This window comes from Monodon monoceros, unplaced genomic scaffold (assembly GCF_005190385.1).
Source record: "Monodon monoceros isolate NGI ecotype Baffin Bay Population unplaced genomic scaffold, NGI_Narwhal_1 Super_Scaffold_21, whole genome shotgun sequence".
NCBI classification, from domain to species: Eukaryota; Metazoa; Chordata; class Mammalia; order Artiodactyla; family Monodontidae; genus Monodon; species Monodon monoceros.
Genome location: NW_021703778.1, coordinates 13871501 through 13898470, shown reverse-complemented (window position 1 = coordinate 13898470; position 26970 = coordinate 13871501). Strand labels below are relative to the sequence as shown.

The 26970-nt window shown below is 43.6% G+C and overlaps 1 non-coding gene and 1 pseudogene across 1 annotated transcript; one reads left to right on the top strand and one right to left on the bottom strand.

Moving 5' to 3' along the window:
• Positions 1–12547: 12547 nt before the first annotated feature.
• Positions 12548–12960, bottom strand: LOC114903470 (annotated as a pseudogene).
• A 13243-nt stretch (positions 12961–26203) lies between these two features.
• On the top strand, positions 26204–26352 carry LOC114905405. Its single transcript, XR_003796232.1, has one exon. It is a non-coding gene; the product is annotated as a small nucleolar RNA SNORA57 (small nucleolar RNA).
• The last annotated feature ends 618 nt before the right edge of the window (positions 26353–26970 follow it).

Here is a 26970-nt window from a genome sequence, read left to right as displayed (position 1 = left end):
AGGAAGTCTGTAATCTAGTTTGGAAGGCGTAAGTAAGACGTGAAATAATTAACAAACTAAGCCAGACAATATATAAAAAGGTGTGGAAGGGTGCGACTGTCATCAGTGTTGTGTATTCCATCGGGTGTGCTGCAGACCAGCCTCCTCAGAAAGCAGGCTGAGGTAGAGATTAGGTCTCAGGAAGATCTTGGGGACTGCTCTCGGGGGCCACACCTGTTGGAGAACGGAAGGACTCAGCCTGGCAGATGGAGAAGCAGGGCTGTGGCGCAGGCCATCTGTGGGAAGCTCTGAAGCTGAGATGTCCCTTCAGAATGGTCCACGTTGGGCCTTCAGACAGCCCCACACATTCCCACCAGTTGCTGGGTGTGGGATGTCCAGGTGGGAAGCTTGACGGAGAGCAAGGTGGCCTTTCCCAGGGTGGGCTGAGAGCTGGGGGCTCCCCACCCAGCCTGCACGCTCCCAGCAGCTGAGGAATAGGTTCTTCAACCTTGAAGGGGCCATCTGGGCAGCACAGCATCCATGGGATGGTGGCTCCAGGTCACAACAAATTCCCCTGCTCTGGGAAAAGTCTCCCCTCAGAGGGAAGGCCCCAGTGGCCCCAGTTTCCTCACCCACCTCCACCTGGCTGCAAGATCTAAATCACCTGAGTCGAATTTAAACATGCCAGCTTCTCCTGGGACTTGAAACTCTGCATCAATGCCCGAAGCAGCAGTTCTGGAAGCCGAGGCACTGCCCTGCAAAGTGTAAATATTTCCACTGCTGAGATCCCTGGAGATTCTCTCTTCCTGCCCCCGGAAGCCAAGGTTTCAGCTCTCCTTCAGTTCTGTGAGGTACCCCAGGACGTTCCCAAGAAATCCATGTTTGGGTCTATATTCCAGAACTAGGTCTTGTTGATTGCAAAAAAAAAAAAAAAAAAAATTACCCTGATTAATACGGATTATAAAGAGGACTGAAAGGCTCTATTATTGTGTGATTTTTGTGTGTATAATACCTAAACTTTCAGTCCTATGAAGGCGGGGAACAAATCTGCCTTATTTACTGTGGAATTCCCACTTAAAGCATGGTGATGGGCATAGCACGAGCATGTAACAAATATTTGTTCAGTGAATGAATGAAGGAAGGAAGGAAGGAAGGAAGGAAGGAAGGAAAATATAGGACTTCGATGCAGGCTGGGATCATCAAAAAGCTTCAAGAAGGAGATAAAACTCGATCTCGGCATTACATGGAAGGATTTAGCTGAACAGAAAAAGGGACCCTGCCAGGAAGAAAAGAGACATGAATGCACAGATGAAGGAGGCCAGCTGCTTGGAGCAGAGGTTATGGATTACAGGAGTAGGCCAGATTGTGCAGACTATTGAAACCCAGGGGGAGTGGGGTAAATTTCACGTGGAGGGCAGTAAGAAGATATTGCTGGGTCCCATGCAAAGGATAACTGGATTCCTCATCAGCTTCCTTCCTCTCTAGTGAAAACTCACACTGAGAGACAATCTAATGCCAAAACCTGTTAGAAATTTCCATCCACTGTTACTGCCAATGGAGCTGGGTTGAGAAAAATCTAACCAGAGCCAGACTGAAAAAAGCAATAAGACATGCTATACCTCCCTGGGATTCTACTTCCTGTCTCAGAGACTGAGTGTCTGTGGCTACCAAAAAACCAAATAATGAGCTGTAAGGCAGGCAGGATAAGATGCCTCTGTGCACCCTGTCTCTCTGCCAGAAAACTCAGGACAAGAGAGAAGAGTTGATAGCAGCAGTGCACTGCATCCTGGAAGGTAAAACCCCACAAGTAAAATTCTATAGATTAAGAGAAGGATCTGGGTGGCAGTTCATGAGGATTGCAATCTACCCTGGAGGGTGTGGTCCACCCTGGGGATTACAGTTGTCCCTGTGTTCCAATGGGTCAAAGAATCAAAGGACAAATCAAGAGGGTTTAGGAAGGCCTCATTCCTGAGTACCTCAAGAGCCCCACTAGATTAATTTCTTTGGGGACATAGGCAGAGGGCTGAGCGTATCAATCTGCCTCCAGCTCTGAATCTAAGAAGGGGAAGTACATATAGTGGGTAGGTAGAGCCAAGGACAATCAACAGCAATTAAAGGCCTGAGAGCAAATATCAAGTGTGAATAGATCTCTCTCTCTCTTGTTTGAAGCTCAGAAAAAGGAGGGGGCTGGTGGAAAACTTGAGGTCTGTGAAATCACATTTAGACAAGGGAAAAAGGAAAAATGCCCAGAGAGCTCATAGGAAGAGCCTACAACTGAAAAATGATCCTATGCAGGATCCAGGAAAGAAATTAGGAAATGGTTTAGTATCCTTTATACAATGAAGGCAAGAAGGTGCATGTGATAAATTGTAAAAGTAATAAATACCATAAAGAGAAAACAGCTTGAAATGAAGGCAAATGTATTCATTATATTAATTAAGACTTTCCTTGCACCAAAAAAAAAAAAAAAGGGAAAAACAAAAAAAAAAAAAAAAAAAAGAGAGAGAGAGAGAAGGGATTTATTGCAAGAACAGGGGGCGGTTTACAGACCCCTGGGGCATGAAGGAACAGAGCAGGGGCCTGAGAAGGGGCTGGAGCTGGACCACGGTAGGGTGGGGAGTAGGGTTTTGAGTTCTCTTTGCCCCTCTCCCTCACCACAATGGTATGACTAATATCTTTCATTTCTGTCCCAATGATAGGAGAAACAATACTATCTCATTTTAATATGCATTTCTTTGATTATTTGGGAAGCTGAGCATTTTTCATGTTTAACAATATTTCCATTAAGGCTGTTGTGAGGAATGAGATGAGAGAATAGAAAACAAATTTTTTGAGAATAAATGCAGGCTGCTATGCTGCTTTACTTTTGTAAAAAATGAAGAGTGGTTTATATTGAGTACATATTTCGAATAAATTCTGAAGTTCATCAGGTTTCTATTAGAGAAGAGTGATATGTATGTATACAAAGCCCATTTCAGGTGATGGAATTGCACCCAAGAAAATAAGCACTTGATGGTTACATATGATACAGATCTGTCATTTAGCCCGAAAGCAAACCCCCAAAAAGGGAGAAGAAAGGCAAAAATGGTAAACCTACAAGAAATTCCATGTAATAGGTCATCTTTTCTAGACTGTCTTTGGCTGATTTTTGTGGGACTCTTCTACAGAGAAAGTGTGTATGTTCACTTAGCTCTAATTATAAGGTATTTTCCTCAAGCTTTAACCCAACAAAATCAGAATAGCTACTAGGAATTATTTGACCCTGTTTTCAGGGTTAGTTTTCTCACATAGAGGGTTGGTAAATACTAAAAGAAAGGGACAAATGCCTTTTCTAAGTTAGATTCTCAACGGCACAATGAGGAATAAAACTGACTTATACTAACTCTTCCTCTTACTATAAAGAAGACATGATTCTACATGTATCTTCGAAAAAAATAGTCTCCAGTTGGGCACTGTTTTTAGAGCATTCTTTTACATATTTTTTACCCAACTGAGACTATGTCCTCACTGTAAAAACAACACATTATGTTATTGACCCTGAATTTTACAGAGAGAGAGAGAGAGAGATTCTTCTCCACTAATGACTTCCAGGTGGACAGAGCAGCTCCACTGGGCCCCATCACCTGGTGGAAAAGGGATAATTCTAACTGGACCGAAGGATCCATCTTGCCAGAGTAAGTCAAAGGCCATTAGCACTTCCAAATACTCTGCCAAATGGTTCATTATAATCAGAAAGACATACAGATGACCAAAAGCACACGAAAAGATGCTCAACAAACTACAATGAGGTATCACTTCACACAGTTCAGAATGGCCATCATCAGGGACTTCCCTGGTGGTCCAGTGGTTAAGAATCTGCCTTCCAATGCAGGGGATGCGAGTTCAATCCCTGGTCGGGGGAACTAAGATCCCACATGCCGCAGGGCAACTAAGCCTGCTCACCACAATTACTGAGCTCACGCACCTCAACTAGAGAGCCCGCGTGCCACAAGCTACAGAGCCCACGTACCCTGCAACCCTCAGGCCACAACTAGAGAGAGAAAACCCGCATGCCACAACTAGAGAGAACTTTTCCTTATACTGTTGGTGGGAATGTAAATTGGTGCAGCTACTATGGAGAACAGTATGGAGGTTCCTTAAAAGACTAAAAATAGGGCTACCATATGATCCAGCAATCCCACTCCTGGGCATATATCTGGAGAAAACCAAAATTCCAAATGATACGTGCACCTCAATGTTCACTGCAGCACTATTTACAATAGCCAAGACATGGAAGCAACCTAAATGTTCATTGACAGAGGAGTGGATAAAGAAGGTGTGGTACATATATACAATGGAATGTTACTCAGCATAAAAAAAGAACGAAATAATGACATTTACAGCAACATGGATGGACCTAGAGATTATCATACTAAGCGAAGTAAGTCAGACAAAGAAAGACACATATATGACATCACTTATATGTAGAAACTAAAAACATGGTTCAGATGAACTTATTTACAAAACAAAAATATAGAATCACAGATGTAGAAAACAATCTTATGGTTACGGGGTGGGAGGGAAGGGGGTGGGGGAGGGATCAATTGGGAGATTGGGATTGACATATACACACGTGTATCATCAGGCCACTCACGATGGCTCTTCTCTTGCTCTCTGTACATCCCCTGCCTGACCAAGGCCTGCTTCACCTACACCATACTCTCATGACTGAACTTCCTTTTGCCCCAGGCCCCAGCTAATGATAGTTTATCAAAAGGGCAATGAGGGTCATGCCCCTTTGCTGGTTTCCCTGGTAACTAATGAGCCCACCTGATGTCAATTTCCTTATAACTGGTAATCTATTCCTTCCCCCTGGGAGCTAAAGACAGCCACCATGTCCTACCCGCTGTCTGCCGCACATGGTGGGGTATCGCTCCAGGACCTTGCTTCAGACGTGTAAGCTCCCCCATCCATTAAACCCTTGATGTCTCTGATTGCTGACTCCGGGCTCTTTCTTCAATCTTGAAGCTGGGCAAGCACAGGCCTTGTAGGCCTGTGGGGCATAGCCCAACAACACTACTATATATAAAATAGATAATTAATAAGGACCTACTGTCTAGCACAGAGAACTCTACTCAATACTCTGTAATGACCTATATGGGAAAAGAATCTAAAAAAAGAGAGCATATATGTATCTGTAAAACTGATTCACTTTGCTGTACACCTGAAACTAACACAACATTGTAAATCATCTATACGCCAATAAAAATTTTTTAAGAAGAATCAGGGGACTTCCCTGGTGGTCCAATGGCTACGACTCTGCCCACTCCCAATGCAGGGGCCCAGGTTTGATCCCTGGTCAGGGAACTAGATCCCACATGCCACAACTAAGAGTTTGCATGCCACAACTAAAAAAAAGATCCCACATGCTGCACCTAAGACCTGGTGTAGCCAAATAAATAAATAAATATTAAAAAAAAAAAAAAAAGAATCAGAAAGAAATGTTCTTTACTAATTAACAGAGGATGGAGCACCCTGACTCCACTAGGGGGTCTGTATATATGCAAATGAACACCCCACAAACATCTATAAACCCTAAAGTCTGCTTTTATTTTCTTCTATCCAGCTTCATTTTCTAACTCTCCATCCCAGAGGTACAACAAAGGAAGTGGCACTAGAGGCTATTTCCACCTAGTTCCACACAGACCATTTATTTGGTCCACATAAGGCACGCCAAAACATGCAATGCAAATCTGATCAATGTTGAAATAGATCCTTTTTTAAAAGAATCTATTTTTCTGACCAGAGGTCACAGAAACAGGATATCTTATTCTAATTCCCCAATTTTTTTTTTTAATAGAAAATATTTTCAGGGCACCCATAGAAAAATAAAGGAAGCCAAGCAGAACTCCTACACTTCTTCCTCTCAACCTGGGGAGTTATGCCTTTTCTGTGTCAAGGATCAGTTTCTGATTTAGAAGGCCCTAGATATATAAGCTCACGAGGCCAAGTATCCAAAAGCAAGCCTCAACATCAAACATGTCTAGAACTGTGACGTGACTTTCCAATGGACTCTCACAATGGGAATACTTCAGTCATCTGCATAACATTTGAAGGAAAAACGTCCATTAAAGGGGAGAAGGTAAGAACGAGCAAACCATTTTTCACATCTGAAAATCTTCCTGTGTTAAATAAGAACTTCAAACAGTTGGAATTCAACTGGCCAGAAAGATCTGGATTTATACTTACTTCAAAGCAACTCAGCTAACTCTGGCTTTGTTTCTTGAGAGGTCTCCCCATGTTTCTGCAGCTCCTCTAACGGATTAAGAACTCAGGGGTCCAGGGACCAGTCTTTCAAACTGCTCCTCTTGGATGAAGGAAAAGATGGTGTAAGCAGATGGGTTAGAGGGTCCCTGGAGAAGGAGAATCAGGCTTCACTTTCTTGACCTAAGAGAACCCCTTTTAGCCTAAGCCATTTTGTGATCTAAGCCTGGCTACAGTGCTTGCCCTTGAACAGGTCTCCATAATTAATGATCTTAAGGAAGGGAATGCAGAAACAAGGCAGGAGCAGTCAAGAATCAACAGTGCAGGCTTGGGGTAGGGTCCTGGTTCCTCAAGGGATATACATAATAATATATCTTTGAGTTGGGCAGGAACTAAGGCCCCCACCCAGGTGGAGGATGGAATGATGATGTTGACCCACCTGACTTCAATCAACTAAAGCTTGGACTCTGTCAAACTTTGCCCCAATTCTATGCTGAATTCTCCTCTGCTCAAGCCCCTTCATGAATATGCATGTACCCTTAGCTTGTAACTTCCCCAATTTTGCTTTTCTGGGAGACACTGCTTTGGGAGAGACCCCCAGTGTTCTCCTTACTTGCTGCAAGTAATAAATCCTTCCTTCTCCTGATCTCTGGCTTGGTTGTATCTATTGGTTCAAAACCCACCAACAGATTGTTGCCAAAATCTTGCCACTCTGTGTGATGCTGAACAGAAATACGGAGATGGAGTTATGGAGGAGAAAGAAAGAATGGCTTTATTTCTTTTTTTTTTAACTTATTTATTTTATTTATTTATTTTTGGCCGCACTGGGTCTTCGTTGCTGCGCGCGGGCTTTTCTCTAGTTGCAGCGAGCAGGGTCTACTCTTCGTTGCGGTGCGCAGGCTTCTCACTGCAGTGGCTTCTCTTGTTGTGGAGCATGGGCTCTAGGCGAGCGGGCTTCAGTAGTTGTGGCACATGGGTTCAGTAGTTGTGGCTCATGGGCTCTAGAGCACAGGCTCGGTAGTTGTGGTGCACGGGCTTAGCTGCTCCTGGCATGTGGGATCTTCCCGGACCAGGGCTCGAACCCATGTCCCCTGCATTGGCAGGCGGATTCTTAACCACCGCACCACCAGGGAAGCCCAGAATGGCTTTATTTCTTTGCCAGGCAAAGAGGAAACACAGTAGGGTAGCACCTCAAGAACTGTGCCCCCCTCCCTGGGGAAGAGGGACAGGTTATATAGTCAGGACTCCTGGTGATAAGGACCATGTGATAAGGATCAAGGCAGTAACAGTCTTGCATTCTTCTTTCTTCTGCAAAGTTTCAAAAGGGTGGGGTTGCTGATAAGATTAGGGTGTGTGGAGGGTCTCAGGTGGTCTAATCTTGATGAGCTTCTCTGGTCCCTGTAATCTTGCCTCAGGTGGTTTCATGGCTGCTCCTTCCTTGATTAGCAACTGTTTGAATCTACCCTTTGGAACTCAGGGAAGGTCATGGAGGCTGGAGTCTTGCCTACAAGAAATGCGGGACAAAAAGGCCTCCGTACCTGGGAGCCCCACAGGGCCCTGCTCAGCATCAAGATGAACTCAGTTTTTGGGTATCAAATGTACCCAGTTTTCTAAGCAAGGTTTGCCTCCTTCACTGGGCATCCCCCACTCACACCCACATCTTAGGATGCAATTTTTTGTCTATCTGTTCGTTCCTTGGGGGAAGGGACAGTGTCACGGACTCCCTTCCCCCTCGCTGGTTCCCCAGCACCTAGTGACCACAGCTCTCTCCTTGACCAGACTCTAGGCAGGCTCCTCTAAGTCCTTTTTCTTTTCTTTGTTTTAATTTTTATTAGAGTATAGTTGATTTACAATGTTGTGTAGTTTCTGCTGTACAGCAAAGTGTATCATTTATACATATAACCACTCTTTTTTAGATTCTTTTACCATGTAAGTCAATACAGAGTATTGAGAAGAGTTCTCTGTGCTATACAGTAGGTCCTTATGAGTTATCTGTTTTATACACAGTATATGTCAATCCCAGTCTCCCAGTTTATCCCTCCCTCCACCACCCCCCCACTCCCGCTTTCCCCCCTGGTAACCATAAGTTTGTTTTCTACATCTGTGCTACGTGCTTTTTTTTAATATTTATTTGGCTGTCCTGGGTCTTAGTTGTGGCATGCGGGATCTTTCGTTGCACCATGTGGGATCTAGTTCCCTGACCAGGGAACGAACTTGGGCCCCCTGCATTGGGAGCATGGAGTCTTACCCACTGGACCGCCAAGGAAGTCCCTGTGCTAAGTCCTTTTTCAACTTCAACCAGACCTCAACCTAGACTGTGTCCATCCATGTTAGGCCTGCACTGCCCAGTTTTAGCAAGAATCTTGTTAAGCTCAGTTTACAGAGAACCCCACCCTTAATATCTGATCAAATTTCTCAACCCGAATCATCCTCTGGGTGATATCTGATCACTGTTGCCTGCCCTCGGCTACAAACCTGTTCAGTTTGTTTAACCAGAATCCCCCCTACTCCTGATGTTTCCTCTTAGTAATTTCCTTCCACTAACCCCCTCCCTACTCCTTGGCTGTAAATCCCCACGTTTTCTTGTTGATTCAGAATCAAGGTCAAATCTATGCCGGGCTCTCTTTTTCCCAGTTGCAATAGTTCCTGAATAAAATCTGTTTTTACAGCTTTAGCTACAGTCTGGCCCTGGTTTCCTTTGATAATAGCACAGTACCTGGGGTACTGTCTTCACTCAAAAACTGCATTAATTGAATGATGGATAAGACAAATATGAATGAACAAACAAATGCATGAGTGAACCTTCAGCCCACTCCGCTCTCAGAGGGCAGGGGTAAGCAGCACAGATGAAATGACAGCCCTCAAGCGTCTCTCTCCTTACTCTGCTCTAGTACAGAATCGTTACCTCCTGCATGAATCTGACGGCCTTGTCGGGGAGGAAAAAAAATCTCTTCCTCTACTCATCTTACGTTCTCAGGCTGGGGCCCTGTACACTGGACTCATGAAAGACAAATTAACAAGAGAAAAACATAAAAATTTATTTAGTATAAGTTTTATGTGACACAGGAGAATTCATAAGGAATGAAGACCAGAAGAAGCAGTTAAGCCCAAGTATTTTTACACTAGGTTTGATGAAGACTGGGAAGTCGTGGTAAAATGTGATAGGACAAAAGGACATGAGATAAAGTTAGTAAACTGGGGGGAATTTAGCAAGGCCTGATCATTTGGATTCCTCCTGGCATCACTCCATCTGTGAAGATAAGAAGGGCACCTCTCTCATGAGGATCTCATGACCCACTTTGGGGAAGAGGGAAGATGAGAGAATCCTTTTTGCACCTGCTATATCCCAAATTCCTTCAACCCAAAATATTCAGTATGTCAAGGTGCCATATTGTGAGGTAGCATGTGTTTTACCCCATCAGCCAAACCCCTAATAACAAGGAGATGGGAACCACAATATGAAGAAGTAATTGATCTAAGAGGCTCCTCTGAGTAATGAGAAGAAAAACAAAAAATGAAGAGTAGAAAGTGCAACAGAGTAGACACCTCCCCAAAACTAATAAAGACCATTAGAAAGGTCTGAGGCCTGACACCTGGGGGAGGGTTGATATGAGCCATTGCACCTGTGTGGTTACAGATGCATGAATGAAATTTGATGACTCAAGCAGAGGACCAAGTATGCACCTTGGGCACCAGCAAAGCAGTAGCACTAAAGAGGAGAGAGAATCTCAAAGTTGGGGCTTCATTGTGAAAATTAAATTATTCTTATTTTATTGTCTTCATATATGTGCGATGTCATCGTCTCTGCAGGGTCAGGACCTCTACCACTCTACCCCTACACACACTCACAGAAACAATTTTTGCACCTCTGGGAACCTAAATAAAGAGCATGCCGAGGAACGCATGAGATGTCGCCATAGAGTAAAGAAAGACTGTTGTGAGCAACTTTGAAAACTGTCTCACTACTTCCAGTGACGCTTTGTATATCTGTGAGCACACGTGTTATTAGAGGCTGGAGCTGAGTCCTCATGTGATTAGCTCTGTGTGATTGCGTGTTTGTGTAAACGTCTGTAGAAGCATTTGTACACAAGACGTGGGTAAGTAAAGGATCCCAAATGGTGTCCTAATCAGAAATGTTGTCTCAGAAGTGAGACAGATTGAAACAATCTATAAAGAGAATAAGAAATAGAAAGGAAGTTAAGTCAGAAGAGGAAAAAGGCCAAAGTGTTACTGAAGAGGCACAAATGTCATAAATTTAAAATAGATGTTTAGCACCAGTTATAACTTTGCCACTCTGCTGTGACATTTTAAAATTACCAACTCCATAATATGGTTTAAAGCAGTGTTTACCAACCTTAAATGGGTTTAGACGTTCATCACTCACATGTGAAAGAAGTTTAGGTCAAGCATAAGAAAAAACTTACTAAAGAACATAGAGTTTCTAGTTAATAGATGTAATTTGTGATATTTTCATTAACCTAAGCTATTATAAAATAGTGCATTATATTACAGAAAAAAGCAAAATTTCAGAGAAATGATTACCAATTTATCATTCTTGGTTAATAGGAAGAAATCCACTTTCTGAAGAGAAGTAAAGAAAACCTTTCATTTTGATTGCCTTGGCCAATGTAAAAATGAAGAAATGAATGTGACATTTTAAATCTCATAGACAGGTTTAGTGTAAACTGTTACAAAGTGCAAGAGGTATACAGATCTTAGCTGATTTTCCCCTGGAACCTGTTTTCTTGAAGGTTTAGGTATTTCACAAATCTGCATTTGTGTAATGGTTTACCCTTTTTCAAAGGGCTTTTACATTTCTGATTCTTGCTGATCCCCATAACAACTTTGCACAGTGTTTGAGTATTAAGTGTGAGCTACAGAGAGGTTGTGTGGTTTATCTGAGGTGTCACAGTCTGTGACAGCCCCACTACAAGTGATACTTATTCTACAGTCATTAATGCCTCCCTAAAATTATACAAAGGGAATCCACACATCCATTCCAAGAACTGTAGAGCCATCCATCGTCTTGTGTTCTGTGAGATTTCCTGCTGGGAAGGGAACACAAAGGCTGCCATCTTGGTGGTATGGGTTCATTCTGACCAGTTGGTACCCAGGCCATGATAAACATTTTAATATCATCTGTGATTACTTGTGTAAAGGAAAAGACCCTGGATGGGGGTCAGGAAAGTTGAGTTCTCGTCCTGGTTTTTATTATTGAAAATACTGCAGCCACCGTGGCTAACACTTACTGAATGCTTACTTCAAGTAATGCCAAGTGTGCCACATGGAGAATCAATTCTCACAGCCACCCTCTGTAGTAGATAAGCTCAGCTTGTACTTTACTGATAAGAAAACCTAGATCTAGAGAAATGAAACAAGTTGCCCAAGGATATGAAGCTTCCTGAGAAGCCAGGACTTGAACTTGGCAGTCAAATGCCAGAACTTGTGTTTCTGACCATTATGAGAACCTGCCATTCACTGGTTGACCGATTTAGGCAATCTCTTAGTTTCTCTGAGTTCCGTTTCCTAGATTACTTAGTAAAAAGGTTTCACTAAGTCCCTTCAAATTCCATATACATTATGGAAATTAGAGAAGAAATACTGCTGAAGTGTGATTTCTCCTTTGTTAATCAGTGTGTAAAAGTTGCTCTGAACCCAACAGATAAAGCTGAAGGGCTTCACGCCCCCACCTGTTTCCTCCATTGTAAACTTCGTGTATCATATTTTTTTATTTTATACTTTAGGTATGTTCCCAGTATGTTACAGACAGAATTTTATTTTATTTCATTTTATTTTTATTACTTTTTTAAATCTGCATGCTATTTTATTTCCATTAGAAAAATATTATCTATATAAAATCTGGTCCAGTTTCTTCTCCTTTACCTCTACCATTCAAACTTAAATGCTTTAATTTTACTCAAGTAAAAGCAGAATCATGTATCTGACATGAGAACTAAATAGTTCACATCATTAAATTAATAGAGTTTAATTGAATTAGGTGGGCTCTTTCTTATTTCTCAGGAATAGTAACTCATCTTTCCTATATGCTATTTCCCTTTACTTTTATTTTTCTGAGTAACTATGTAATGTGTGTCTCTTTTCCCACATCCAGTAATATGAGTGTTATAGAAGTGTAATTTATAACATCACTAACTAGATTCATCATTAATCTTCAACTCATGTTCAATTCCCCTTATTATATGGTATTTCCATAATAACATCAGATATTTCAGTCAACCTTACACTTTCCAGCAAATACTGTAAAGATTAAGAAGTTAATTTAAAAACATTATTAAAATTCCAGACTGAATAACACTGGGCCCACTTAGAGCAATGCTGTCACGAGAGGTCCTTGGACAGCTACTGCTTCAATCTCAACACGGCCTCCTTTGGTAAAAGCAGCTACCTGGTAAGCAGCTCTTGCAGGAAAACTACTCTGGAATATTGCCTGTAGATGTCATTGACAGTATTGAAGTCGTTTATGTCAGCCAGCAAAACAGTAGTTTTTACCGCATTCGTGAGGTCACCGCCTGCTGCTTTCAGAATTTCATCCATGTTTGTAAGAGCTTGTTTAGCCTCTTCTACTACCCCTCCTGGCACAAGCTGTCCACTTGCAGGATCCATGCCTAGCTGTCCTGAAATGTAAATGGTCCTGTCGACTAACACAGCCTGACTGTAGGGACCAGTGGCCGCTGGGGCTTTCGCGGTGCTGATCACCTTTCTGATCAAAGACAACATGGCTAATCCTTTTCCCTTGCCGCCCCCACCCATACGTACTCGCGTCTCACGGGTCTCTACAGACAGAATTTTAAAATGAAAATGCTATGTTAATTTTACTGGATGATTAATCTTTTTAAAAATTCTATTGTGAATCTTTTTGTGTTTGTTGTTCTTAAATTTTATTATTTTTAAACCACTTTATTGAGGCATGATTCACATATAAAAAGCTATACATACTTAACGTGCACAACTTGATGAGTTTGGAGATAAGTATACACTCATGAAACCATCATCATAATGAATGTCATAAACCTATCCATCACCTCTGGAAGTTTTCTCCTGCCCTCTTATTTATCATTATTTTTAGTACTGTTATTAGTGATATGAACACTTAACATAAGATCTATCCTCCTAGCAAGTCTTTAAGCATACAATACAGTATTGTTAACTATATTGTGAATCATTTGTAAAATAAAGAATCATCCCTTTAAAATTGCTTTTGTAAAACTCAGATTTTCATTGTGAAGTGCTTAATTAGAAGTGCTCCTATAATTCAACAGGTCTTTACACAGCTTTGTACTTTTGTTCCACTATCCTAAACACAGCTCCAAAGAGGTAGTTCAATCTGATTAACATCAGTAATTCCTTCTTTCTTCCTAAACAGATTCTTCATTGTCCTCATTCTATGGAGGGGAGGCTTCTGGTCTCCCTGATGGTTTTCATTAACACATCAGCCATTATTTTACTTCAGTGACATATTTTGTGGTGATAGCCCATCAATAGATTAAGGAAACATTGAAATCTAACACAGTCTGGTAAATAATCAGGACAAGATTAATGGTTATATTTAATGAAAGCCACCTGTTTGTTACAGCAGCTCACTTGCTTTCTTCATTTCATTTCAGATTCCAATAAATTGTAAATGCCTTGAAGCACACTAGACCCAGGCGGAGTAAACATAGGTCTCTGGGAGTCATCGCCACCTCTTTGGAAACACACCCAATATCCACATGGTCTACAGTTGGAAGAGGGAAAGCATAGTCAACTGACAGGCTGTTTGTTGACTTGACCAACAGGCCTGTCCTTTTGTGTCCCCCTGGCTTTCATGAACAGACATGTGTTTTCTTGGTGTGCAGCCATCATCACAGAATGATAGAGCTCAGACAGCTAAATTCCTGGTCTTACAGGTCATATTTTACCCTCCTCCCCAAAGCATGGTAAGTCAACCACCATAAAAATTACCTAATTAAAAAAAAAACAATTACCTAATTGTCTAAAGTGAAATAGACAGTTCCAGCTTTGGTGACTTTTTAACTGAATGACTGGAGTAAAATACAAGTTGAAGGGAGCAAAAAAACTTGCAGTCTATCTTTTGAGGACACTCATCAGTGAGTGTGTACGCTCAAAAAGTCTAGAAGGACACAGTAAAAAAACATGAACAATGACTATCTCTGGAAGTAAGATTAAGTGATTTCCTTTTTTAAATTGTTTACTGTTTTTTCAAAATGTTCTTTACAACTTTTTATTACCATCTCAATAATAAAAGAAAAATAACTTTTTGTTTTACCATTAACTGAAATTATGTCATTCCCTAATATTTTGGTGGCAAATTTACAGTTAGGACAGTGAATAAGAGATTAAAACTCATATCATTTTTATTCCCACTTTGAAACCAGGGCATACAAGATTTCTCTGAGGAATCCATTTTCTGTACAGTTATGCTAGTGATAAAATCTCATTCAGCTAAACTCTCCATCGTGGAGAGGCAAGAACACAAGAAATTCTAGTTTTAAAATAGACCCTTCTGGGACTTCCCTGGTGGTGCAGAGGTTAAGAATCCGCCTGCCAATGCCGGGGACACGGGTTTGAGCCCTGGTCCGGGAAGATCCCACATGCCGCGGAGCAACTAAGCCCCTGTGTGCCACAACTACTGAGCCTGCGCTCTAGAGCCCATGAGCCACAACTACTGAAGCCCGTGCGCCTGGAGCCCGTGTTCCGCAACAAGAGAAGCCACCGCAATGAGAAGCCCGCGCACGGCAACAAAAGAGTAGACCCCGCTCGCCGCAACTAGAGAAAGCCCGCACACAGCAACGAAGACCCAACGCAGCCATAAATAAATAAATAAATACATTTATTTTTTAAAAATAGACCCTTCTTACACAGAAAACTATTTATCTGGAAGTCATCACTTATCAAGGAACCTTAGCTAATCAGAGTATAGCCAAGTACCCTGACAATCCAAAAAGGCCTCTGAACAGTCCAAAAAAAGAGAGGATAAAACATCTTGCTCAGGGCTTCCCTGGTGGCGCAGTGGTTGAGAGTCCGCCTGCCGATGCAGGAGACGTGGGTTCGTGCCCCGGCTGGGGAAGATCCCACATGCCGCGGAGCAGCTGGGCCCGTGAGCCATGGGCGCTGGGCCTGCGCGTCCGGAGCCTGTGCTGCGCAACGGGAGAGGCCACAACAGTGAGAGGCCCGCGTACCGCAAAAAAAAAAAAAAAAAAGAACCACCCTGGCCAAGACAAGGGGTCTTAGCCCAGGCTAGAACCCCTGCGCGAGTCCAGGCAACCAATTTGGTAACAGTCGGAGGGGGCAGACTCACAATATATTCAAGTCCCATACTCCCAGGTGGGCGACCTACACACTGGAGAATAATAACGTTGCAGAGGTTCTCCCAAAGGAGTGAGAGTTCTCAATCACATGCTGGGCTTCCAAGCCTAGGGGTCCTGCACCAGGAGCAATGAGACCCCAGAGCATCTGGCCTTGAAGGCCAGAGGGGCTTACTTTTGGGCCGACTCAGAGGGCTGTGGGAAATAGAGGCTCCACTCTTAAAGGGCGCATATAAAATCTCACACGTTCTGGGACCCAGGAGAGAAGCAGTAATTTGACAGGAGTCTGGGTCAGACCTACCTGCTGGTCTTGGAGTCTCCCGGCGAGGCAGAAGCCAACAGCAGCTGACGCTGGGGACACAGACACTGGCGGCGGCCTTCTCGGACCCCAGTGCTGGCAAGCCTGCCGTTGCGGAATCCTCCCCTCTAGCTTATTAGCTCAGGCCCAACAGCTTGCTGGTGCCAGTGCCTGGACGCCTCAGGCCAAGCAGCACCTCAGGATAGGACACGGGCCCACTCCTCAGCCGTCAGGCTGCTTTAAGACGCCCAGAGCACAGAGCCCTGCCCACCAGAGGGCCCAGGACCAGCTCCGCCCACCAGCGTTCAGGACCAGTCCCAGAATCCCCTGCGCTCGGCCCCTCCCTACGGAGCCTGCTCTAGCCTCCCACCGACGTCCCCCGCCCGAGAGGAGACGCCAGAGGTGGTAAATCCACAGCCTGCGGACCCAGCCTGCCCACCTGCAAGGTCAGACCGTGACTCACCACCAGCAGGCCACACAAGCTTCGGGACAGCCTGGACTTCGTACGCGACTGGGTCAGGAACCGGCTGCTCCCCGCAGCCACCCCGAAATCCGACACCAGCTCCGGGAGCCTTGGGCCCTGCAGCCAGACTCCACGACCCGGCTCTGCCCTCCAGTAAGCCGGCACTAACCCCAGGACCTGGCTCCACCCAAAAGCCCAGACCCACCGGTGAGGCCGCACTAGCCCTGAGGCCTCCTGGGGTTCGTCGTCAGCCGCTTCATGCCCTGGGCCTGCCGAGCAGCGGCCGGCAGCCTCCTCTCAAGGCAGGGCCCGGGGCCAACCAAGCCTACCAGACCGCCCTCATGGTCAGCCCGCCGCAAAGAAGGACCCGTGCAGCCCTCTTAGGGGGACCCCTAGAGCATACGAGTCAGGTGACAAGAGGGGAGTGCGCTGTGGGGAAACATGGGACGTCTGCTACCAAAGGCCACTTCTCCAAGGTCGGGAAATGTACCTAACCTACCACATACATAAAAATACAGAGTTGGGAGTTCCCTGGCGGTCCAGTGGTTGGGACACCATGCTTTCACTGCTGAGGGCCCTGGTTGGATCCCTGGTCGGGGAACTAAGATCCTGCAAGCTGCGCAGTGCGGCCGAAAAAAAAAAAAAAGAAAAAGTTAAAAAAGTACAAACAGCAATTTAGGCAAAATGAGGCAACAGAGGAACACCTTGCAGATGAAGGAACAAGATAAAACCCAGCAAGAAGAACTAAGTGAAGTGGAGATAGGCAATCCACCTGAGAAAGAGTTCAGGTAGTGATCATAAAGGTGATCAAAGAACTCCAGAGAAGAATGGATGCAAAGAGTGAGAGGCTAAAAGTTTTTAACAAAGAGTTAGAAAATATAAAGGACAACCAAACAGAGATGAGGATTACAATAACTGCAATGAAATATGCACCAGATGGGGCTTCCCTGGTGGCGCAGTGGTTGAGAGTCCACCTGCCTATGTATGCAGGGGACAGGGCTTCGTGACCTGGTCCGGGAAGATCCCACATGCCGCGGAGCGGCTGGGCCCGTGAGCCATGGCCACTGAGCCTGCGCGTCCGGAGCCTGTGCTCTACAACGGGAGAGGCCACAACAGTGAGAGGCCCGCGTACCGAAAAAAAGAAAAAAAAAAAGCACCAGAGCCTGGGAACCCAGAAACACCCTGATAGGAGCCCCGGAAACAAAGTTTCATAATGCCTTTGTTACGTTCATATTTAACTGTATTAAAATTATTATATCCTACACAAATGCGTTCAAAGGACATGGTTCCCAGAATTGTGCCGCCTGGATATGTCCACTCACAGTCCACAAAATATGAGGTGTCAAGACAGGGCTTCCTCACCTACCAGCTGTGTGACCTTGGGTAAGTTACTTAACCCCTTGAGCCTCAGATTCTTTTTTATTGAATGAGGATGGTAATGTTATAGTGGGCCTCTGTTATTTTGGTCTGAGCAGCATCCATACCTTTGGGGATTCACGTCTTCCCCAAGTCATGTGTCAGCTCATAGTAATCACTCAGTAAATGATCATTTTTATTGATTATCATTACACTAGTAGCAGTACAGAATGTACCTATGTCTCTGCAAAAGAAAGAAAATCTGTATCATGCTAAATATAGTCACTGAGACATATTCTCATCAATGCTCTCTCTATTCTGCACCATGTGGATCCTGACCTGGAGGGTCTGTGAGGGGGAAACGTCCCTTACATTGTCACGTGGTATATCCAGAGGCCCTGCAGCAAACCAATTCCATTTTTTCTTTCTGAGCATGGAGGTGTTCTTTTTGTCCTTTGTTTTCATCAAGCATTTCAGTAACCATCTTGGAGTTCTCTCTAACTAGTAGCCCCTGTTGTGAGAGCGATTGTATCACGCTTAATGGTATGATGTCTGACCTGGGAGACTATGGGGATAATGTGGGTGGTGGTCACAGTTTAGCCAAAGTCTATATAAATTTCAATTACTACCTGCAGCTATCCCCTGCACGTACCCCTGTCCTGAGCCAGACGCCACTGCTTTCCTTTGCCATAAACTGCATGGACACAACCTATAATCTTCCTCCATCTTCCTCATTCCTTGTTTTTATTTTCATTCTTCTTTCTACAACTGCAATATTCACAATTCAAATGCCGCCTAGTGAAGCCTATGACAAGCACCGTGGGTGAGGACATCGTTTATATCAACAAGATTGGTTCTTACTCTTCCTGCTCATGCAAAAGTCAGAGTTGAAAACACAGGCACGAAGTACATACCTGAGTCATTTTTAAGCCCTCTACACCTAGGATTCAGCATTTTTAAAAATCACTAATGTTTCTTTCCCTTTTTTTTTTTTTTTAAAAGAGCATTTTCTGCTTTTTTATGCGAAGAGAGCTTCGTTAACTGTAGGCCCACATAAGTGCAATGGACAGAACACTTCAGGATGAACAGAAAAGCTCATTTATAGGATGCTTCTACTTTCCCAAATAGATTTCATTTTCCAATTGTCTCATCCACTGCTGTCTTACTCTAAAGCAGCTAATTTCTGTAATGGTTCTGTTGCCATGGACTAAAAAAAAAAGTGTTAAAATGTAGCAGAAGCCCTATGTTTAGGGGAGCCAGCTGGTGTCAAATGTTGTAGTTGCAGCCAACCTCTCCTCTTCTCCCAGGAGTCCCCTTTGGGCAGCAAAGGGACACTGAGTTTACCTGGCAGTCACTACTGTGTGGGAAAGGACATATTTTCCACCTGGGAGAAATCAAATCACAACTGCTAGAGGTGACTCTGAACACAGTTATTCTACAAATTTCCAGAAACTACGTGCACAGCAGTTGGGCTTCTGGTGCATTTTTACTTTTTCAATGTACCATAAATTATATCTATAAAACATTGAACAGAAATCTCCTTGGTCAAAATAGCCATGGTTTTGTGCATTCCAAAAATAATTTCTTTTGGTCAGGATTTTAAAGGTAAATGATATGGTCTCCAGGCAGGACGAGAATCCTCGCTTGCCGTTTCCCGGGCATGGGGCCTTGGGCAAGTCACTTAAGATTTCTGTACCTTAGTTTCCACATATGTAAAAAGGTGTCATTAACAGTGTCTAACTCACATGCTTGTTGGGATTATATAAGTGAGATAAATATAGTGCCTGATACAGAGCAGCAAGTATAAATTTTTTAAAAATCACCTTTTAAAAAACTTTTTAAGGAGAAGTAAGATCTTGCAGTTATTCTATATTATTGACAATAGCAGCAAGATAGCTAAGCCTATTTATTATGAGTCTTAGCTACTATTTTTACTGTTAGTATTATTAGTCTCATTTTATTTCTACACATTTTCCATGTGTTCCAGAGCTCCCTTTCCCAAATAGAGTCAGCATCCATGACCTCATTTGCTGTTTTGCCTAAAAATTTTCATTCCTTTTTTTTTAAATTAAGGGTACTTTAATTTATTTATTTATTTATTTTTGGCTGTGTTGGGCCTTCATTTCTGTGCAAGTGCTTTCTCTAGTTTTGGCAAGCGGGGGTCACTCTTCATCGCGGTGCGCAGGCCTCTCACTGTCGTGGTCTCTCTTGTTGCGGAGCACAGGCTCCAGACGCGTAGGCTCAGTAGTTGTGGCTCACAGGCCTAGTTGCTCCGCGGCATGTGGGATCTTCCCAGACCAGGGCTCGAACCCGTGTCCCCTGTATTAGCAGGCAGATTCTCAACCACTGCGCCACCAGGGAAGCCCCATTCCCTCTTTTTTTACCCTTTTGTGTTTTTTTTATAAATTTATTTTGTTTATTTATTTATTTTTGGCTGCGTTGGGTCTTCATTGTTGCGCGTGGGCTTTCTCTAGTTGCAGCGAGCGGGGGCTACTCTTGGTTGCGGTGCGCGGGCTTCTCATTGCGGTGGCTTCTCTTGTTGCGGAGCACGGGCTCTAGGCGCGCGGGCTTCAGTAGTTGTGGCTCGCGGGCTCTAGAGCACAGGCTCAGTAGTTGTTGTGCACGGGCCTACTTGCTCCGCGGCATGTGGGATCTTACCGGACCAGGGCTCAAACCCGTGTTCGCTGCATTGGCAGGCGGATTCTTAATCACTGCGCCACCAGGGAAGTCCGCTTGCAGTAATATCTTAATATTTTCAAATAATTCTCATATAGCATGTCTTCATGCACCTGTATAAATTAGGGCATTTATGTATATGCATAACCACAATATTATCAGCTATACAAACAAAATTAATGTCATCTAATACCCAGACCAAAATCAAATACCCTGATTTGGCTCAAAAATGGCATTTTATAGTTGGTTTGCTCAAACCAGGGTCCAAACAAGGTCTACACCTTCTATGTAATTGTTGTGTTTCTTAAGACATAACAATGTACTTGAGGCATGCTACTATCTCTTAAGTCTTTGTTTTTTTGTTTGCTTTTTTTTTTTTGCGGTATGCGGGTGGGTGGAGCACAGGCTTATGGGCCCAGCCTCTACCCCAGCATGTGAGATCTTTCCCGGACCGGGGCATGAACCCGCGAACCCTGCATCAGCAGGCAGACTCTCGACCACTGTGCCACCAGGGAAGCCCTCTCTCTTAAGTCTTTTTAATCAATAATATAAGACCTTAATTCTCCTTAAAGACCTATTATGAAGTTTAAAAGCAGGTGATTCTTTTTCTCTTTTTATTACTAAGCATTGAAATGAATTCTTATTTGGATTTTGCTCCTCAAGCACAAAAAGAAAAAGAAAAGGGAGGTGGGGCCGGGTTGGAGCTGAAAGCCAGAGGAAGGGCATCTTCTCACTTCTGTTTTCTCTTCATTGTTTTTGTAGCCTTTCATCCTTCTGTTATTTCTTACCCGGATACTTTGTTTTTTTCCCGTTTTCAATTATGTTAGGAATGATCAAGCTCATTACCAAGGATAAAATGTAAAACCCTATCACCCACCTAACTAAAAAATAAGGGATTGTTTTACTGGACCGCCTTTACTTTACTTCCTGAGAAGTTAGTCAGCAACACCATTATGTATCTTCTGTGTCCTTGCTGTCACCTTGCATCATCGTGGAAGCCAAGAAAGATACAGAAAACGAAGTCCTGACGTCTGGGCAAAGATGGAAGAATTGAACCTTTGCATTTATGTCTATTCTGTCCTAAAACCGTGCTAAAATGACAGTATAGGGATTTTTAATCCAATAAAAGTAGTGTTTTATTGGTAAAAAAAAAAAGGGCAAAATATAAACATGAGTGCTTTAAATCTACTTTAAAATCTACTTTAAATGAAATTTAAGTCTACTTTAAAATGAAATTTAAGCCAGACGTATCCAGAACCCCAGCAATCACCAGATCCGGAAGCCAGTCCCAGCCCTGCCCCTCTCTGGCTGTGAGATACTAAGCTAGTCTTTTCCCCTGTTAGGGCCACGACTTCAGCTTGGGGGGGGGGAGGCAAGTCCCATATATGATCTCCCACATCCCTTCCAGTTTTGAGAGTGTTTGCTTCTGGTCCCAGTCTTAAAAATCTTAGGCAAAATCAAATGAAATCCTATCTCAGAACCTACTGAACCAATAGATGTAACCCAGTTCACCCAGAGAGTTTAAATCAATACACCAACCCCCCAAAAAAGAAAGAATAGGAGAGAAAACAAAGCATGAAAACTGTGAAAGCCGGAAAGCAGATTATTAAGTGACAAATGATTTAGCACCCTGAAAAAACTAAATCCTAAACTGACAGTGAAGAAAGTCAAGAAACAACTGGATTTATGGCCGAGAAGCCCCAAAAGGCTTGGGAATTGGTGGCATCAGACACTGCTAGAAATGGAGCTGAAATGGAGGCAGGGGTGAGGCAGGGAAGGAGAATAAACGAGAGACTTGAAAGTCTGTCTGAGAAGCAATTAGAGCTTCCTTTCCCTTGCCAGCTATAAACAATCAAGCTACTGCCTCATCCCCACAAACGGGGAAAAGGCAAGGGGCTTGGAACTGGGGAACACCAAGGAATAATTGAAAGCAAAGGAAAATGGAGGGTTTCATTAGCATATGCATACTGGATGCTGAGACGCCACCTTTCTTTCTCCTGGGCTTGCAGAACATTGACAATCAGCACCTCCTTCAAGCAGTATTTGACAGTCTTCTCTATAGAATGTGACCAGTCCAAGAGCAAACATCTACGTGGAGGTTTCCCACTGAACAGCCAGCCTAATGTGAAGTGCAGTCCATGTGTAGGTACCACACACAGATTTTTACCCATCCATGCTTAAGTGGGAGCTGACACTCAAGTATCAACAGGTATCCAAGGAAACCCTCTAACATGAAAAACACTGTACAGTTAGAGGGAACGGTCCAGAGGACCACCCTCACTTCTGACGTCAACTGTAAATTTGGAGGTCCCCAAGACCACCCTTAGGCTTTTCTTTAATTCGCTAGAAGGACTCACAGAACATGCTGAAAGCTGTTTTACGCACAGTTATGGTCTACTGCAACGAAAGGATACAGATTAAAATCAGCCAAGAGAGGAAGTGCATAGGGCAGAGTCCAAACACAGAGTTTTCTAGTTGTCCTCTCCCCATGGCATCCAGGAATGATGTGTGGCAATGAGCAGACTATTGCCAACCGGGGAAGCTCACCCTGTCAGTCCAGAGTTTTGACATGGCCCAAAGCACCCACTCTAAATCATGCTGTTGGCGTGGCTCAAAGCCGCCAGGCAAACAAAAACAATCCTATCAGCCTGACATTCCAAGAGTTAAGAGATTACCTCCCAGAAGCCTAAGGCAAAGGCCAGAACATTTTTAGAGCAAAATTAAATTCTTTACTATACAGGCCACTCCTTGGTTTTTTTGCCAAGGCTTTTTTTACAGCAGAACAATGAGTACCTAGCATTCCCATGATAACATGTCCCTGTACAGACCCTTTGCATTCTATTATGAAATTCTTCTGGGCACGGCCCTCCCCCATTAGAATGTTTTTTTGTTTTGTTTGGGTTTTGTTTTTTTTTTAATTTTTTTGTCACACAGCATGCAGGATCCAGTTCCCCAACCAGGGGTTGAACCTGTGCACCCTGCAGTGGAAGGGCGGAGTCTTAACCACTGGACAGCCAGGGTTAAACCCAGAATATTTCTTCAACATCACCCAAGACATTTGGGGTATTTCAGGTTTCAAGATTATTTTATATCCTGCGGTCATAGAGGCAGTTTCAATTAAAGTCTGAGAGTAAGCTAGTAATCTCTCAAATGGGAATTTTATGGTCCAAAATCCCAGTGGTCACTGCTGGGTGGTGATCACTGGCTTTTACCATAAGCCTCAGTCTGTGCTTCGCACAGGGCTATTGTATAGAGAATTTGTCTGAGCCAGCACTCAAGCTTCTAACAGGGCATTAATTAAAGTAATAAACTTTTTGTCCACCAGATGTTCTATATTCTTTCAAATTAACAACCTGTGTGGGCTTGGGCAATCTTGTTGGTTTCCACTGAGCATGTCAAATCAATATTGGCTGAAGGGCAGATTTACATGACTTTTGTTTTACAATACTAAATAGGAGACATGTTCCTCAGCCAGACACAATATTTATCCCCATAGTACATTCAGGTAAAGGAGACACAAACATTCCAATTTTCTGGAAACTGTTCAGTCATTCCAGCTTTCATCCAGATTTTTACCTTGATCCTATCAACCACTGCATTCCTTCATCCTCCCAATCTCAGTGTAGCCCTGTTAGGACTTTACCAACAGATTTTGGAATCACAGTGCATTGGGCTCCCATGTCCAGGAATCCTAGGAAAGTCTCTTCTCCACCCTCTGACCATTCTACCCACTCATGTGCACATGACTTTGAGTCTTCAGACAGGGGTCAGGCCAAGAGACCCAGGCCCCCCTGTCAATCCTTATCTTGATTATCAATGTGGGGGTTTGGAGATCAGATTTCTGTTTGTCATCTTTGTCTTCTGGCTTTTTAAATTTCTCAAAACTAGGATATATAGAGCAGACTTGTTTAGAACCCTTCAGAGTTGGGGGACCTTCAGGGATTCTCATCAACCCACCCAAGTTCCAAGAGTGCTGCAGTAAGACCTTTGTTTTGACCATATCAATTCCACTTTATTCGTCCCATTTCTTTTTGTTGTTGTTGTTAATTTATTTATTTTTGGCTGTGTTGGGTCTTCATTGCTGTGCATGGGCTTTCTCTAGTTGTGGCGAGCGGGGGCTACTCTTTGTTGCGGTACACGGGCTTTTCTCATTGCGGTGACTTCTTGTTGTGGAGCACGGGCTCTAGGCGCATGGGCTTCAGTACTTGTGGCACACAGGCTCAGTAGTTGTGGCTCGCAGGCTCTAGAGTGCAGGCTCAGTAGTTGTGGCACATGCGCTTAGTTGCTCCATGGCATGTGTGATCTTCCTGGACCCAGGCTCGAACCCATGTCCCCTGCAATGGCAGGCGGATTCTTAACCACGGGACCACCAGGGAAGTCCCTACTCATCCCATTTCTTAATCACCATTTAAAGAGTTCTATCCTGCTGGGGTAAGTTCTTTTTTTTTTTTTTTTTTTTTTTTTTAATATTTATTTGGCTGTGCCAGGTCTTAGTGGTGGCATGCAGGAACTTTGATGCTGCATGTGGGATCTTTACTTGTGGCATGTAAACTCTTAGTTGCAGCATGCATGTGGGCTCTAGTTCCCTGACCAGAGATTGAACCTGGGCCCCCTGCACTGGGAGTGGGGAGTCTTAGCCACTGGACCACCAGGGAAGTCCCCTGGGATGACTTCTTTAACTCTCCCTTCTCTCTTTCCCTGTTCTCTTATGTATCACTCTAACCTTCTTCACTATCTGTTATTTCAACATAACTTTTCGCTTTGGTAATGACCCAGAGGCTAGCAGCTGTAGCTCAGAGTCCAAGCTTGGTCCCGTGTCAGGATCTGCCCTAACATTCTCCTTTAACTTCATTTTAGCTGTTTCAGAGAATAATAACCAAGGGATTGTATAGTTAGCTTGTTTCTTGTTATTTTGCATTTCTATATGCATCCAGTGAGCCAGCTCCTTGGAGTTGGATTCATCATTTCTAAATTCCATTGTTAACTTTTACCTCCAGTTAACTGATGGCAGTAGAATTGCAGTTCCATACCATGGATGACCCTGTAGCCATCCAGGAATCAAAGGTTCATCATCCCACACCCTCTCATCCTTCCTCGTCCCAAACCATAGCTTTCAGTTCTGTGAGTCCTTTTAGTGAGTAATCAGACCTAAGGGTGGTCTCATGAACCCTTGAATTTTTGCAATTGGTATCAGAAGTGAGGGTGGTCTTGTGTACTATTCCCTCTAACTTGACAGACACCAAAGCAACAAACAGAAAATAGCAACTTGGGGGCTTCCCTGGTGGCGCAGTGGTTGAGAGTCCGCCTGCCGATGCAGGGGACACGGGTTCGTGCCCCGGTCCGGGAAGATCCCACATGCCACGGAGCAGCTAGGCCCGTGAGCCATGGCTGCTGAGCCTGTGCGTCCAGAGCCTGTGCTCTGCAACGGGAGAGGCCACAACAGTGAGAGGCCTGCGTACCACAAAAAAAAAAAAAGAAAGAAAATAGCAACTTGGAGGAAAAAGAAACTATGTAGGAAGAAAGTTTTAAAAAACAAAACAAATAAAAATCCTCAGAGAGATAAGATTGAGGAAATTTCTCAGAAAGATGATCAAAATCTGTAGAAGGGTGATAGAAGAGAAAGAGGTGGATTCCCAAGCAATTATACAATTGTTTGCTAAAAGTATGCTAAAGAAATATTTTGTGATACACAAACATTTGCTTGAGCATTTTAAAAGAGAATTTTAAGAGAACAGATGGAACCCACAAGTAGAAAAATGATCAAATGGGGGAGAAAATCCAACAACAGAAGGATTGGCTAAATTGTGAAGTAGTCCATGACCACTGAAAAATATTATGATCATTAAAAATTGACATGAAGACCCTCCTTTTCTTGGCGGGGATCGGGCGTGCGGTCCCGGTCCGCGTAATGTACGGAGGTAGAGGGAAAGGGCTCCGGCCCCCTCGGCGTCATGTCTTCGGTACCGGCGGCTTCTATTCTGTGGGTTCTACCCTCAAGCGCCGGGACACAGGGCAAAAAAAACAAAATAAACAAACAAAAAAAAAAAATTGACATGAAAATATGTGAAATCGTATTTACTTAAAAATTTAAGTAAAATTTTCAGGTTACAGGATAGTATGTTAAATATGATTATATTGTTATAAAATAAATTTTATCTATGGCTATTCACATTGAGTCTTTTTTTTTTTTTTTTTTCTGGTACACGGGCCTCTCACTGTTGTGGCCTTTCCCTTTGCGGAGCACAGGCTCCGGATACGCAGGCCCAGCAGCCATGGCTCACGGGCCCAGCCGCTCCACGGCATGTGGGATCTTCCTGGACCGGGGCACGAACCCGCATCCCCTGTATCAGCAGGTGGACTCTCAACCACTGCGCCACCAGGGAAGCCCACATTGAGTCATTTTTTAAAGACAAAGGATAAAGAGCAAAGAATTAACATCAGTGTTTATTTTCAGATAGTAAGAACGCAAGTGATTTTTTTGTTTGTTTTTCTATATTTTCCAAATTTCCTACGTTAAGCCCCTTACTTTTATAAATAGGAGTAAAAAAGTGTTCCTTTAAAAGGCATGGTACTTGGAAGAGCTTATTCCTTTCTTCAACTGTCATCTGGAGCAAGTGACCCACATTCGG